Source organism: Vulpes lagopus, chromosome 4 (genome assembly GCF_018345385.1).
Source record: "Vulpes lagopus strain Blue_001 chromosome 4, ASM1834538v1, whole genome shotgun sequence".
In the NCBI taxonomy this organism is placed as follows: Eukaryota; Metazoa; Chordata; class Mammalia; order Carnivora; family Canidae; genus Vulpes; species Vulpes lagopus.
Window position 1 is genome coordinate 40,331,368 of NC_054827.1, and position 17,045 is coordinate 40,348,412.

The following is a 17,045-nucleotide window of genomic DNA, read 5'->3' on the forward strand; positions in this document are numbered from 1 at the left end:
GAATAGCGAGGTTCTTAGAAACATGGTCGTCTCCTTGGGTTTCTTGATCATTCTCTTAGAAAGGTTGGACATCCACAGGATCTGAACCACTGATGCAGATCTAGCCAGAAGGTCTGATTTTGTTCCACTCAACACATAGATCTGATGTGGAAAGGGTTGCTGTTCTGGGGCACATGGAAAGTGGGGGGGAGGGGGGTGAGACTGCGGTGGCTTTGAGGACCTGAGAGTCAGGCACCAGGTAGGAAGCATGAAACAGGGGGCTGAGACAGCAGAGATATGAAAGGTCTGGCCGATGCCTTGCGAGAGGCAGGGAGGACAAGGGGTGCAGACCTCTGAGGAACTTTGGGAGCAGGGCTGCGGGGACCCATGAGAGCTGAGCTCTACCCAATGGCACACGAGCCACTCTCTGCTCTCTTCATTGATTGAGGTTAAAAAGAAAAAAAAGCATTGGAGGAGATACTTTCCAGAAGCCAAAAACAGCTATTCTCTTTGTTGGCCTAGTGTATCATTATCACCATTAGCTTCCAAGTAACAGAAAGCAAGCTCCAATCGATTCTTGTCATCGATTTACAAAAAGGGACACAGTCAGAGTGCACCTGGAAGTTTAGAGGCTCCCCGACCATTGTGACAGAGGTGGGAACGCGCTCCTCCCATCCTCTTCCCGGATGGTCTTTAGAAGCAAACTGTGATGTTTGCAACTTCTTCGCATCATCCTCGGTCATTTGGACGCAACTGGGGTTTCTTTTTGAAGTCCTGGTTTGAGCTCCCAGGGACGTCTGCTTGGCAGCATGCAAGCACGCAGCCCGCATTATCGACCGCCTGTTTCCTTTTTACTGTAAAGGTTGTGAGAGCCAGTGCATCTGTGGGTACTTTGAAACGCCACTGTCCTTCCTGCGTGGCATGTGGCTGGACTGGGTGTGCTGCTTGCTGGGGGTGCCCTCGGGGCGGGGTGGGGTGGGCAGCAGGGGGCGGGGGCAGTGGCCCGGCAGGCTCACAGTGGACGAGGGCACCTTCAAACAGTGCAGCTTTTCTAAAATAAGTCGGAGATACAACAGAGTGCTAGGACATAGTGCTAAAACTTAAAACAATTTTTAAAAAAAATTTTTATTTCTTAATTTATTTTTTTAACCAAACTCACCATGTTCTTCCAGGATGAGGAGAACTTAGTTGTGACAATCCCATTACTGGAGAATGGGTTAGGTCTAGAGATTTTTTTGGGGATGGGCAAATACTCTTCTGCTGTTTGGAAAGATGCTAATAATCACAGAAACTGGAAGGTTGGTGGAGGATGATATGAAATGAAAATGCTTTAATTTATTTATTTACTTAGTGGGTTTTTTTTGGGGGGGGATTTGACCCATATCAGACATTCACCAACCACAATAAGTCTACTTGACAGTCATCCTGTTGCACAGTCATGTGATTTTTTTTTTTCCCCTCGTAACAAGGACATCTGGGATGTCCTAAGACATCTAAGACATCTGTCTTAGCAACTTTCACACACACAGAATGGCATTGTGGGCCGGAGTCTCGGGAGACCTCATGGGTGTACTTACACTCAAGTCTCGTGTGAACATGTCTTGTTAGGGACCGCGTTTCCAACAGAAGGGCAGCCAGTGAGAACAGACATTTTGAGGACGGTCGGTGCTCATGTTGGGCGTGGTGCCCGCTGCCCTGCCCCACCGGTGGCCTGTGGTCTGCACACGGGCGAGCCCAGCCAACAGGGTGGAGGAGTGAGTGTGTCAGCAGACACCACAGCGATGCGCAGCAAGTGTCCACCTGCTCCGGGATGTCTTTATAAAGCGAGTTCAGCTTAGTGCTTCCCCTCTTCGTTTTCCTTTGCTTAATCGCAGGTGATGATTCAAGAAAAGCCCTCACCTGTGCTCGCCTGGCTTTCATCTTCGCAGACAGAGCAGGCTGGGGCTTGGGCCTCGATCTGTGGCGCGCTTCAGGCCTGCGTATTAAAGGGGCCGGATCACCCTCAGGCTTTTAAGGGTTTTTTGGGGTTAAATTGATGAGCATGTATAATAAATTGAAGCTTTGTTGTTTGGCAGATTCTTTCCCCCTTGTATTTGTTATTCTTTTATCAGTTAAGAGACTGGGAGGGGGACATTTGTCTTCCCTCTCACGTCTCAGAGTTGCCTTGAGATTTGTCATCGATTGGGATGGGCTTGGATATTACAAGCATTTTTGTATGTTTCTGTTTCTCAGATAATTACTCCGAGTCCAGGCATCCGGGTGTCTAGATGGCCAGCGTGTAAGGTGTCGGCAGACTGGGCGTGGGGCCCTGGGGGACTGTCATCTTCCTCTGTGTCCCTCGTGGTGGGGTCTGGCCTGCTCAGCGGCCTCCTGGCACGTGGGACACACCCAGCAGGTTCTCTAGTCTCCTGTGTTCATCTGTTTGTTTGTGGCCTTGGAATTTCATTTTGCTCAAAGCAGAGCTGTAGGACTTTAGCAAGCGACTGCTCTTGGTTTAAGAAGCACCCGGCTCAGAAGGGTGAAGCCTACGCAATCCCTAAACTCTCAAATCTGTAGACAGCCAGTTTCAGACAAGCTTTTCTGGGCTGCAAACGTGCTGCATAAACACGCCGTGCAATGGATTGTGGACTCCGTGGAAAGAGCCCTCTTCCAGCAGGCTGGGAACACGTCACCGATGGGTCCATGACCTGCCGGGATGTGAAGTGATGCGTGTGTGTGAGCCTATCAATATATTCGCTTTGGGGTTGGGAGGAGGGAGCATTTATCAGACTTTCTTTTTCCTTTTATTTCCGGCAGGGTGCCGTGCTAGGGGTGTGTGTGGTGAAGCCAGAGAATACGCAGGAAGCTTGTGTCGACTTCGTGTTCAGCCTTCACTCTTCTCCTTGGGCCAAGGTGACTGAGCTCTGCCCAGACTTGCTGCAATGCCCCACTCCCTCTGCTTAATTCCTTGTAAATAAAACAGAGCTCCCTCTTCCTTGCACCACAGCTCAGTCCTTGTTTCCTTCACTGCTACGGTTCAGCCTAATCGTATCTCTTGGAAATAATATGGGAAAGTTATGCTGTTTTACTCCATCAGATTTAATAAGTTTGGATGCTTTCCAAGTACTAGGCATTAATCACACTTAAACCCAGGGCTTGATAGTTCATCCACCCGGAGTATTCATGTCAGAGACATAAAACAATCTGCTTTAATGCCCATGGTTCTCTTTATATTGAGCACTTGCCTTGTGTTAATAAAACTTGCTTTGTATGGAGGGGCTGGGGGTGAGGACTGGGGGCGGGGATTTGTACATCACGTAAAGCATCTCATGGCCAAATGTTCCTTTCCTGTTTTAAAGCTTTGCAGAATTACATGACGGGGGGCGGGAGGGGGGAAGGGAATAAGGTAAGCTCAGAATAAGGAGGCATTAGTAACACCTTGGCAGTGTCCAGAGCTCGGTTTCCATCAGGGAGATGAAGAGGAGCATGGCGCTTCCAATTGGACAGCTCTCCTGATGTCATTCTTGTGTTCCGTCCTGGGAGGCCTTGAAATCAGACACTGCTGTTTGCCTGTTCCAGGGGAGGGTAGGATGCTCACTGCCCGTACCACCTGCCACGATGGGCGGGGCTGCAGGGAAGCACACAGGCCGAATGAAAGCGCAGAAGAACTGTCTTCGTCACCAGGATGTGTTTGCTGTGCTCCTTAGATTATTATTATTGTTGTTTTTAAAGATTTTATTTATTTATTTGTGAGAGACACATATACAGAGAAAGAGAGAGAGACAGAGAGAGAGACAGAGACACAGGCAGAGGGAGAAGCAGGCTCCCCATGGGAAGCCTAATGTGGGACTCGATCCCAGGACCCTGGGATCACGACCTAAGCTGAAGGCAGACGCTCACCTGCTGAGCCCCCCAGGCACCTCCTGACCGACTGTTAATTTGAGAAATATTTGTCATGTGCCTATTGTGATCGGGGCCATCCTGTAGATGTTAGGGACAGAGAAGTGAGCAGACGCAGACTACGTTCCTGCTCCCACAGGCCTTGCACTCACCTGGAGGGTATCGGACCCTAGGAATACGGAAGGAATCTGCACAGGTTAGGGATGGCAGGTGCACGCAGGGTGAGGGGATGGCAAGCAAGGGGTGCAAGGACGTGCTCTGAGAAGCCCCCGCAGACAGGGCCTTTGGGAAGAGACCTGAATGCAGTGAGTGAGCCAAACTTGGAGGTCCATGAGGGGAAAGAACTTTGTAGATGAGACCATAGGTGCAAAGGCCGTGAAGTAAAAGTATGTTTGATGTCTTCAAGGAACTTCTGTTGTCCTTCTACAGCCTACATTGTCTGTTTAAGGATATGATTTTTAACTTAAACCACAATTTTCGAGTATAAATTGCTTTCCTGACGATATTCATAACTGTTTGAGGACCAAAACCATATCTCAAGTGTGTCTTGTGCTTTCATAATGGCCAGCCCATAACACGTGCTCAATGATGCATTAAAATTAATGGACTCAGTGACGGAAATAGTCACATTAACCATTAGGCAGTGGATGTGTGGTTGATATGGAATCTTTCTCAAGGAAAAGACAAAACTCCACTGTTTCTACCATTGTCGGCCAGTTTCCTGTCTGTTCAGGTGTTAGGTAGGCTCCTTGGGTACAGGTGATAATTGAGCACTGTCCCAGGAAATGGCCCAGTACTGGGTAGTTGATGAGACCTCTTCTTCCTCTAGAATGTCCATAAGATCAAGTTGCGTCCTCGGGCCCTGCAGGTGAGTGGGGTCGAGGGGGTGAGGACAGGGTCCCCGGCCACACCGTGACACACAGGAAGGGTTTAGAAATTCTCTCTGAGTCATCTGTAGTGAAGGCACCATGCAGTTTCTACTCGAGTTTAGTTTCTACTGTGCTCTGAAATTAATTCACATGAATTAAAGACACTTCACATGTATTTGAGGGGTTTGGGTTTAGAGGGAGCATATGCGAAATCCCTGGAAAGGCCAGGAATCCTTATGGGAGTATCCCAGCCCTCCTCTATGTTGAAGCAGGCTGAGCACATGTGTGTGTTTCTGCGGGTGACACAGTTAGAATGGGGTAGAGGGCAGTTAGTGTGAAGGTCCCGAGGTGCAAGGCTTCTTGGACTGGTCAGTGGGTGTCAAGAAGGTTGCTTTGTTGTGTTCCCATGGCACACATTGTGTGTACGAATCTCTTCACTGTGGCTAGACTTTGATTGATGGGCAGGCCAAAACTGGGGTCCAGGCCTCACACCTGGTGATGTGATAACCCAAGACTGAAGGACACATGGAAGAAGCAGCAAAGGTGGGGAGAGGAGTACAGGGAAAGGCAAGGAGTGTTTTCTGCTGACTCCGTTTGGGTTCCCCTGAGTGTGGCCCTGAGACGAGGGCCTGGGTGCAGGTGGTTCCTCCGGGAAGGCCCTGCTTGGCCTCGTGATGGGGAGCGCCAGCACGTCAGAGAGGCTCTGTTGTTTGCAGGGCCCAGTGCAGGATAAAAATGCAGAATCCCTTGTTCAAAAGCAATGAAAAAACTCAGGATGGTCACAGTAGGGCTTTAAGGCACGTGTAACAGAGACCTGGTGAGTGAAGGGGGAGAGGCTGGGCCTTGTGCTCTGGGCATGTGTGGGGGGTGTGCTTGCCAGTGGGTATCTACAGGCTTTGTCCCCAGGGCCTGGTGGAGCCCTTGAGGCTGGTCCTCTGGAAGCAGGGCAGCTCCTTCACAGCCCCACCTCCTCATCAACGGGGGCTTGGGGGGTGCCTTCGCCTCCTGGCATTTCTGGCCTGCTCTGTGTATGGAGGCTAGGTGCTCCCTGGGAGGAGTGTCATCAGACAGACAGGCAGATGTGGAAGTATGTCCTATTCGTGATGGGCCAAGCAGCCCGTGGGCAGGAGCTGAGGGCACCTGCTGTGCATGTCTGGCTTTGCCCTTGGTGATGGAGCCAGAGGAGGATGGGTCCTCACAGTCCTGCTGCCACAGGGACAGAACCCATGGTGGCTGATGGAAGCCAGAGAACCTTTGCAGAGAAGCTGTGTGTGGTTCAGAGACTGCTGCTCTCAGAGCCCACGGTGTACACTCTGGGGAGCACTACAAATGCCCCCCAATTCCACTAACACAGAACCACCATTGGAGAGCATGTTAATAGTCCATGTGAAACCCGACCCCACGTGCCCAGGCCTCCGGGCGCTGGCTCCTGAGGCTGTCTTTGCCTCAGTACGGGGGAGCATCCTCTCCAGCCTCCCTGGGGCCCAGCAGCTGCCCCAGGGTTGCCACCATTCCCTCTTTGGGGCTCCTAGCCTCCTTCACAACTGGGCTGGCGCCCCAAGAGCTCTAGCAGCTGGGAACCTGTACCATAGTGATGCCTCCCTGTACCGAGGCTGCACAGGCTGCAGTGGCCCCTTGTTTTTCGCTGCTCCCCATGTCTGGGGGGCTTCTACAGAGTTCTGTCTCAGGTGGGAATCCTGTCTCTAGGCCACTGAGTCTTCTGTGTCCAACCCGCGCTGTGCATGTTTATCAGAATCAAAACACTCGCCTCTGCTTGCTGCACCTATGGCCCTGGCAGGTGCTGCCTCTTGGCAGCAGACAGACCACCCCAGCTGTCATGGGGCACATGTGGCTGTGGGGAGAGCCACACTGAGCAAATGAACACCAAACAGATGTCAAGAGGCGGTGTGCAGCGCTTGGAAGGAAACAGAGATGTGCTGCAGAGGCCGAGTTAGTGCTGATTTAGAAGAAGACCTCAACGGCGAGACAGTGGTTGAATTTAGATCTTATTGGGCAGCAGGTGCTCAGAGATGGGACGAGCATTTGCGTAACTGAAGGACAGGGTGAGGCCAGTGTCTCTTGCTGTGGGTGGTGTGTGTGTGTGTGTGTGTGTGTGTGTGTGTGTGTGTGGTGAGGGAGGTGGAGGGGGGAAGGAAGGCAATTGGGATGACCTGGATCTCTTGAATTTGAGACCCTGGGTGGGTTGTGGTGGTAACTATGGAGGAGGAGGATGTTGGGCACCATACTGAAAGCCAAAGGGCTTGGGAGAGGGCTCACCTGGGAAGAAGGTGGGAATAGCTTGATGACATTGTTGGTGGAATTCCCAGTAGGACTAATTAGTTTTGTTGGTTTAATACGTATTTTTAGGTCTGTCATTGATTATCCAAATATGCAATTGAAATATAATTATGGAAAAGTGGAACCTCTGCTTGGGGGAGAAACCATTCTGTGCCATCTCAGGCCAAAATTCTACAGTAGAGTGACACCCAGGGTTTTCTGATTTCTAAAGATTTCGGAAGAAGCCTGTTTTTCTTGGAGGCAACGGTGTGATTGGTGTAGGATATGTAAACTGTGTGTTTATATGATTGATGGAAAAGTTACACATTGGAAGTTGCTCTTTTAAAATACAGCCCACAGGCACTACCCAGAAGGGCATACTGCTTTGCTTCTGGGGTAAATTTATAACTGTTTAATGTATCCAATGAGACAGAAATTTTTTTTGAAGTAATTTACATGTAAAGATACATGACGGCCTTAAAAAAGATACTCTACTTTTTTTTTTTTGAAAAGAGATATTCTTATTAATTTTGGCCAGAGTCAGATTTTCCTAGCTAGCAGCTTAAATTCAGCAAGGTTGTGAAAACAGGTGACAGCCAACCCCATGACCTAGAGCAAGGTCACCCCGACTGGATGCATGAGGAAATTGTGGAAGTGGCCTAAGACTTACTCTTTGTCACGTACTTTCAGCCTCTCCAGGTGCTTCTTTTGGAGGCTGGTCAGGCTTGGGAGGGCGGGTGCCTCCTGCAGTGCACACCCAGGTGTGGAGGGCCTCTCAGACACCTGGAGACGTGTCCTGTGCAAGTGGCACCATCATGGCCCAGGGCCCCAAATCCTGTTGGCTGCCTAGGCTTGTCTGTCCTTTAAAACCTCTCTTTCTCTGTCTCTCTCTTTCAGCAAACTGCTCCGGTTCTAATTCCTAGTGCTAATTATAAAACACCCATCGCTCCAACTAATAGGAAAAAAAAAAAAACCCGTCAAGAATCTTTCAAGACATTTCATAGAATTTATGTATCCACCATCAACCTTTGACTCGGTAGACAGAAATTGTTAACTGGGCAATTTGAATGATCTTAATATTGATTTAAGCTTTTAAATGGTTTTTTAGACGTTTTATCCTAATGCCATCATGAGAACCAAGAGGGCAAAAATGATATTCTAATTTATCAAATCTCCATGTGAAATGGGGTAAACTAATGTTGAGACCTAGCCCCCTTTCTATTTAATGTATACTCTAATGTTTGTACACTTTTTTTTTAGAAAAATTGTTTTTCCTATATGCCGGTGAGTAGGGCCCTACATTCGTTGTTTCTGGAGTGGGGTCCAGAAGCCTTTGATTTAGCAAATGGAGGCCAAGAATATCATCTAAGCTGCGATTTTACCCAAACTCAAATAATCATTTTTAGTGGTTTTCCTTTGGCACTTAGATGGATGATCTCAAATGCTTCTATTAAAATAAATAAAGGTGCTTGTTCAGTGGTTAATTTTATATGTAATCTCTTGGTACATATAACACAAGAGAGACATTAAATGCCTACAGTGGAGTAGGTGGGAATTTGGTTATAGTGAGATAAAGAAATTAGATATAGCTCATCTGGCAGGACTTCATGGCTTCTGGAAACTATTTGTGTGGTAACATACATTGGATCTGTCTGGGGAGTTCCTACTTGTCACCTCCCTCCATTATGGCCAGTGTACAAGTTGGGTTCCTTTGCTTTTCCAATAAAACAGTCTCTGCTGTCTGCACGGCCAGATATTCCTCAGTTTCAGTAGCTTGCCCTGTGACTCTTAGGGGAGGCTTGACTGGAGTGATGATGTGTAGAGTGTGTTCAAGGGGCGTGCTAATCCTTTCCACTTTACCCATGGCTAGCTCCATTTTTACAGATAGATGAGGCCATGTGACCTGAACTGTGTCATCTGGACTTCTAGAGAAATAAAGGTACATAGTCACGCTTCTATGTTATGCCCATAAGGCCAACATAGAAACAGCCTCGTGTAGCTCAAATTTGCATTTTAAAGAAAATTCCCATTGATGGCATCATTCAGAAGCACATTGCTTAGGACCAGAGAAAACTCTGTGTTCACTCGAGCAGGTATATTGACTTCAAATAAGGATGATGCAATTCAACTTTGCCTTGACTGCCAAGAAGTTTGTATATCTGCCCATTGGTCTGTCCATCCATCCATCTGTCCATCCATCTGTCCATCCATCCATCCATCCATCCATCCATCCATCCATCCATGTAGGCACATACAGTGACCACGCTTATACTTATTGCCAATCTTTACTTCCCGACTTTCATCTTTTTCTCAGTGTTGGTTGATTTTGGTGTAGGCTATCTGCAGTACCATTTGGACATGGCCTACGTGTCAGAGCCCCCTAGTGCTAAGCCTTTGTCTCTTGAAAAAAAAAAAAAAAACAACTCTTAGATATGAGACTGCAATGTTAGGGAACATAGTTATTAAATTGAATGCTTATTTTGAAAAATTTCAGATTTCCTTAATCAGATATTCCATCAGAATGTGTCACCAGTGTGTGCTCCTACTTGTGTTTTATGAGCATTCCGGCACTCTAGGCCATTGGTTTTTTGGTTTCTTTTTTTAATGTATGACTGCTTTCGATCATAAGAACAATATATATTTATAAAAGAACTCATTTACTCTCCCATTTGAATATCTCAGAGGGTTGAGGACACAAAGATGTTCCACTCATAGGACAGGGCAGATGGAAGAAGATGGAGCAGGAATGTTGTCCACTGTGGGATGTGGGTCTGTACACAACTTGCTCTGGAGGGACATGGAAGGGGGCTTGCCAGCTGTGTGTGAGTACCCCCTGCATATTGAGGATCCTGGATGAAGGGCCGTTTTTATTTTATGGATCTGTGTCTTCCTTCAGGGACAGGAGAGGCCCTGAGTTTAGTTTCAGCTCAGACTGATCAGACAACCACAGAACTGCTGTGGCCGAGTCCCCATATTGTGCACTTGTGCTCATCTTGGCTTTCTTCTAATCATGTCCCAAGGGTGGCACAGATAGAAACATGGCCCTAGTGAATGCGACTGTGGTCATGACAGCCAGCCTGTGTGTCCCCAGTAGCACCTTCATTTGGTCAGTGTGAAAACCACATAGTCAGTCCCTTGTTTCAGGGTCCCCGTAACTGTAAATATTGAAGCTGAGATTTTAATCCAACTGTAGCTGACACAGCTGCTTATGGTTGCAGGTTCAGGAGCCAGTGGGCTTTGTACTGCCCACATAGATGGAGGTGTGGCAGTGTCGTCCAGCAATGCAGAACACAGGCTTCAGGAAGTGTGGTTTTCAAGCACCTTGGTCATGTGAAAGGAAGTTGAATGTGCCTATCAGACAACGAGGCATATGCATCTTGAGTAGATTGGTGAAATAGAAACCTCTGAATCATTTGCACAGTAGGAAACTTTGCTAGAAGGAAAGAAATGGAAATATTACATGTGTAGCAGAATGGAGCCTGGTGTCCACAGGACTGAAGCCTCTTCTCGCTTTGGTGACAATTCTTTAAGATAAGGAGAAAGTGACTTAGAATTAGATCAGCCCACAGGCCCTATTTGGTCCTTGTGTCCTGTGATTTTTCTTCCCTTTTGCTACCTGACTTTTGAGTATTCAGTGGTTTTCACTCTTGGCTTCACGTTAGAAGTGTCTGCGACTTTTCTTTAAATTCAGAGGCTGAGGCTGTACCCCAGGCCAATGAAATCAGGTTGGCTGGAGTTGGTGCTCTGGACCAGCATTTTAGAAACCCCTATGGTGAGTCTGGTCTACAGCCAGGATTGAGAAAAACTGGTCCAGACGTACTCCCTACATTATCCACTCAATGCATTCTAGCAAAGTTGGTTGGAAGGTGAATTTTTGGGAAAGAATCTCTAACATTTTGTAATTATTAGACTCAACACATGCAGCTACAAAGAAATATCACCTGCTAAGGCGATTTGACAATCTTTGGTCACTAGGGGGTTGGTACCTGGTGATGTTGTAAATGTTTTTGCTGCACTTGGAAAACCTGGGTTCATCTCTTATATCTGGGATTTTCTTTGATCACCTGGTCTTTCATTTTCTTTTGGAAACACAGCTTTCTCTTAGTTAAGTATTTCCTGCCAGGCATTTGTAGCCCCTGCCATTGGCTAGGTGAGGCCCCAGGAGCACAGGAAGGGGCTGCGTGGGATCATCCATGCAGCTTCTCCAACATGGCAACTGAGGACCCAGAGGTCTTAGAGGTACCAGGAAACTTGTCCAAGTTCATAAATCAACCAATTTTGTTACTTGAGAGTAGATATAATAAAGTATTGATGGCAGAAAGTTTTGAAATTGAACTGAAATGAGGTTTCTGGATTACCCGTGGACTTCAATTACCTGCTCTATCTCGTTCTCACTGTGGAACAGGCATTCTGCGGTTCTATATAATAACGATTCTTTTTTGAAATGGGCTTGACCCAGAGAAAGATGACGAAAACGAGTGGCAACAATAATGGATTTTGTTTTTTATAGATCAAAATCTAATTTTAGATTTCGATGTGACTATACCGACATGCTATTTCTGGCTCATTAGTATTGCATTTTTGCTCTACTTTTAAACCTTAGTTTGGAGAAGAAATTTGATAAATTGGAATTTCAGGCTTGAAAAGAGAAACGTGAATGAGCTGGAATAGTGATTTACAAGTAGTAACTTAAATTGCCTGAGGGGGAAATCAGTAATGTAGGAATAAATTCGGAAGTGATTATTCATGTTACAAAAGTAACTCTTGCCTTTAACCAAAGGGTAATCTCTCTGCGCTTCTTAGACTGGATTCTCTATGGGGAGGAGCACTTCAAGCAGATGTAGGAGGGTGGACCTACCCTAGTTGAATGCTTCCTGCTGCCAGGCTCCCTCCCTCATCTCAAGTCTCCTGGCCTCCTGGGAGCTTCCTATCTCCCTAATGGGCTTGAACATATGGCCTGTGTGCCTGCCCTAGGTCCTTTGCACTTGTCTCATTTCCGTGTGAGAGCCCGCGTCTCACTGCAGGCGTGGTCTTTTCTCCCTTCCCATGGGCATCACCTCTTTAGAGAGTGGCTTACCTTGCCACCAGCTGCACATTTCCATCATGGGCACTCACTCCACCCTCTCCTGTGTTCAGATCTCAGAAAACTGTATCACTGGCCCTGCTGTGTGAGCCTGAAACCCAGGCCGACCCTTGACAGTTCCATGATTTGTTCCCGAGTCCTCTTCCTCTCATCCTCCAAGGCCCCGAGAGCCTGCCTGAGGCCACCATCATAACGGGTCCACATGTCCTGCAGAAGCTGCGCCGATGGTCCCCAGGGGGCCTTGCCCACCTCTGCGCCTGTGAATTGAGGCAATTTCGTTGTCGTGTGCCGCTGCCGTCTGCCATTTATGTAGCTGCAGGACGCTGCTCTGTGTGGATGTGCCACACATGTGTGTCCATCCACCACTGGGGACATTTGAGTTCATTCTGGCATTTTGATGATGTAAACTGTCCTGCTGCTGGCATTTCCGCGGACTTTCCTCCAGGCCGGGCACAGGGGCTCCCTGGGACACACACCCAGAGATGGAGTAGCTGGGTCCTAGGATGCCCAGACTACATATCACCATGTCACAACAGACTACTTCCCAAAGAGGTTGTGTCAGCTTGTGCTCTGTGACATGTCGGTCAGGCACCCTCCCAGCTTTGGTGTCATCAGGACTCTTGGTTTTCCTAATGGAGCAAGTGGATGGTGCTACCTTGTGTGTTTACACTGAGATAATTACTGGTGAGAATGGGCATCTTTTCATGTGTCACTGGCTTTTCTCTCTATCTTCTGCAGCTCGTGATGACTTTGTCTCTCCCTTTCTGGTCCTGGCGACGTTACCATCTTTCATCTCCCCGGTGTGCAGGCCCTGCTCTCCAGAATAGAGCTGAGGTAAGGCTGCGACGGAGACCCTGCTGGTCAGTCCCTGATGCTGATTCTGGAGACCCCCCCCCCAAAAAGCACGTTCATGGCATGTATTTTACACACCGTCTTGGCTGGGTTAGAGACATTTCTTTCTATTCTCAGCTTGAGTGATGTTTGACCGCATCTCTATTGAGATAACCGTAGGATTCTCTGATGATACGGGGAACAAAGATCATGGATTCTTTCTTTCTTTCTTTCTTTCTTTCTTTCTTTCTTTCTTTCTTCCTTCCTTCCTTCCTTCCTTCCTTCCTTCCTTCCTTTCTTTTTTTAGATCATGGATTTTCTGATGTTATAATACTCCTGCTTTTCTGGAAGAAATCAGACTTGGCCAGGACATATTACATTTTTTTTCTTCTTTTTAAAATATATGGCATTTTCTTATTCACTGTTGGGTCTGGTTTACTAATATTTTATTTAGGATTTGGGTTATACGTTCACGAATGAGGTTGGTCTTATCTAAATTCGACATCAGTTTGCAGTGGTCTTGTCAGATGGGAGCAGTCCCTCTCTGTCCCCTGGAGGAGGAGAATCGTGTAAAATTGGAACAATCTGTGTCTTGAAAAGTTTTCAGAACTCACTTGTGAAAACCCCTTGTTTCATGTTTTCTTTCTGGGAACATTCTTGATGAGTGCTTTGGCCTCTTTAATAGCGAGAAGACTCTTCAGCAATTCTATTTATTTTTGAGTTCTTATAAGTCACAAAGAGTGTATCCATTTGTCCAAGTTTTCAATTTGGACATCACATCATGTTATTCGTTATATCTGGGGTTCCTTCTTTTATGACGAGTATTACTTAGCTGTGTCTTTTTCTTCTTTCTGTATTAGTTTCTCCGGAAGTTTGCCCATTGCCTTTCCCAGAGAAACACATGTCAGCCGTGTTTGGGGTCTTTCATCCTGAGCAGAGAGAGCCTATCTGTGATGACGTCTCTATGTAGGGGCGGCAGGAGACCCAAATAAAAGAGCCTCTGGTCATTCACGTGTCTGGCTTGTACAACATGCATGTGGTTCCTTGGGGCATCATCACAAAACCACAAGACAAGCCCAGAAGGAAGCGAGTGCCAATAGATAGAGCATCTCCGAGGTGTGACTTCGTTGGGGTCGTGAGTCGCTTGTTCAGAGTTCAAGACGGTGTGTACGCGAGGAATGTACGGTTACAGTACTGAGGGTCTTGGGGAGTATTTGGCTTGTCTTCTGAGGCTGACAGCGGGGTTGGCAGTCAGGTTTCTCAAACACATTCCTTTGAGGCAAGGCTTTTACACGATGTCTTAACCTATCTTCTCTGTCAATTCAGTTAAACTCGGTAAGTATTTTCCCTGCCTTCCCTCTGTCATTCCTGAGAGTGCCTTCGCTACTGTGGTGTCCATGGCAAACCCCAGACCAGCACCGGTGATGTCTTTGATGTCCGAAATGGAGGGGGTACTTGGTGTGTGCATGCACAAATAAAACACCTGTCACCTATTAGCGGCATAGAGCCCATGTTTCTTTAAAAAGTCTCCTGTCATCATCTCTATAAGTTAGAAAAATTGGAAACTCTCGAAATATTTTTTGAGAGAAAGGCAGAAACACAGGCAGGGGGAGAAGCAGGCTCCCTGTGGGGAGCCCGATGCGGCACTTGATCCCAGGACCCTGGGATCATGACTTGAGCTGAAGGCAGACGCTCAACCACTGAGCCACCCAGGCCTCCTAAGAAAACTCCTGAAAATAAATCACTGTTGGAGATATTGAGTGAGGGGACTGCAGATAGGAGAGCCGCTCGGGTGACCTGCGGAGTCTGGGGGCCACTCCAGGTCCTCATGTGGATTCTGTTCATGTCCTGATGTCCTTTGCCCTCAAGGTTCTCCTGTAGTTCCTTACACCATCACTTGGAAGAACTATTGGCTGGAAAGCTGAGTGGATGAGAGGCAACTAGGTTCTTCTTCCCCTATCTTGGAACCTCACACACCCTGGGACAGGGTGTGTTGGCTGTTATTTTGGGATTGGGATTTCCCTTTGGAGCAATTCCTCATGCCTGACAACTTTCAGAATGACACCCCCTAGATGCACACACGCACACACACACACTCATCGCTGTGACGGTGCTGGCGCTTGGTGTTTGACAACCTCCCATGGTGACTTCATGAGTCTTCTAGGCAAGCATCTGTCTCCATCTCTCTTCCTCCCTCTTTCTTTCTTCTGTAAACTAACCTTTATGCCTGCAAGTGCTGAAGACAGCCTCATTTAAAATACTGTCAATAATGACTGTGCATTATTACTGAACCCTGGGTGATGCTGCTATATCTCTTGCTTCAGGGAAAATGCTAGCTGATGTTATAAAGCTAATAACAGAGGCTTGCCTCTCCTAAAAATGACTATAGACCCATGAATTATGGGGTGAATCATAAAATGATTTACTACGGAGTTCCTTTAAATATTGATGAGAATTGATTTAATTCAGAAGACTGTTCCCCACCCCCCCGTTCCATACCTACTTAGTAGAGTGACAGCAAGTGTCGTGAAGGCAGGCACTGAGTTCTGGTCGGGTGGGCATTTGCCGAGTGCACCCCATCTGCCAGGTGCTGTGCTGCCAGTGTCCTGCCCTGCAGAGTGGCATCTGGATGGCGGTTGCCCCGGCTCTAATGTTTCCATGCCTGGTGATTGCTTTCAGACCGTGGACACACATGGGCCCCAGCGCGGGAGATGCAGAGCCGCTGCGCTGGCTGATGGGGGGAGATGCACAGTGTCTGAGGACTCGGAACCCAGCCCAGTGTGCAGAGGTTGACCCGACAAGTGCAGCCAAAAAATCGGTGTGAAATTTCTGTTTTAGAAGATGCAGCCCCTCTGCTTTAAAGGAATCCAGTTTCTTCTGTAGGAAGGAGAAGAGTGAGGCTTGTCCCCTTAAGCATTCTTCGGTGTCCAGGGACGGAAGCGAGACGAAGTGGAGGCAGAGGGAGGACAGAGCCCTCCCATGGCACCAAACCCCAAACCTGCACCCCTATGGAGGTCCTCATTCTGGCCCCTGGTGAGCAGCCAGCACAGCTCCTTAACGCCCCCCTCCCCGCCCCGTTCATCTCTCCCACCAGAGGGAACACCACTGCCTCACCGGTCACTGTGATACGGCTTGGGATTCCACAGGTCTTCCCCTCCCGGGCTGTGTTGGGAACGAGTGGGCCCCAGACGGCAGCCCGTTAGCAGCAGAGACGCCGAGTTTCTCTGGCTCTGTGACCCGGGGTTTGTTCCTGTGTTAGGGGTACGATGTGAAGGATAGTTTGCACCATCTATTAGGTTTGCCCAGGGTTCAGAGCTGCTGTTGTGGGGCTGACTGGGGCCGCGCCGTAGCAGGAGGGATGGCTCCCCCAACGTGGTCCCGGAGGAAGCTCTGGGTTCTTATGGGGCATGCTGTGTCCCGTTAGATGATAGAATTCCAAAACAAAAGTTACAAGAATGAGGGGTCGTTATGTTTGATCTTAACACAATGCAAATTGAGCCTAATTTTTATTTTTTTACTCAGGTAAAATTCACATTATATAAAGTCCATCATTTGTCGACTAGTCCTGGGGTACCACTGTCCCGAAGCATCTCTCCGCCCCAAACAGAAACCCCATCCCTGCCAGCAGTTGCTCTGTTTCCTCTCCTTCCAGCCCTGGAAACCAGCAGGCTGCTTCTGATCTCTGCTCTGAGCACATGCATATGTACACTTGTTCTCACGGCTCCTGAATTACACCCAGAAGAGGAATGGTGGGGCATGAGGTAATTCTATTTCAGTGTTTGGGAACCGCGGGACCTTCCTTGGCTACAGCAGTATCCCACATCCCCACCAACGGTGAAGGGGGGTTCCCAGCTTGTCCACCGGCCCCCGGAGGTCACCTGCACCCCAGGCCGGGCTGTGGTCCAGGTGGAGTCAGAAGACGGGAGCCCTGAGCTGAGAGCTGGCCCAGGCGGGTTGGGCGCCCGGAGCTCCTATGTAGCTCAGAGCCCTGACCCCTTTCCGCTGTGACATCCTGACAGGGTGGCCGCCGAAACCCATGCTCGCTCCCCTTTCTTTTGCCCTCGTTTCTGTTCTCAGCATTCTTGCAGCCGTCCTAACTCTTCCTCTACATGTGGTGACTTTGGCCA

The 17,045-nt window shown here is 48.2% G+C and overlaps 1 long non-coding RNA gene across 1 annotated transcript in view; it reads left to right on the top strand.

The window, feature by feature from the left end:
• LOC121490059 overlaps positions 1–16,664 on the top strand; it is a 63,881-nt gene extending 47,217 nt beyond the window's left edge. Inside the window, exons 2-4 of the long non-coding RNA XR_005987491.1 lie at positions 12,826–12,921; positions 15,598–15,951; positions 16,441–16,664. This is a non-coding gene — a long non-coding RNA (uncharacterized LOC121490059). The remainder of the gene's footprint in view (positions 1–12,825; positions 12,922–15,597; positions 15,952–16,440) is intronic.
• Positions 16,665–17,045: the final 381 nt, after the last annotated feature.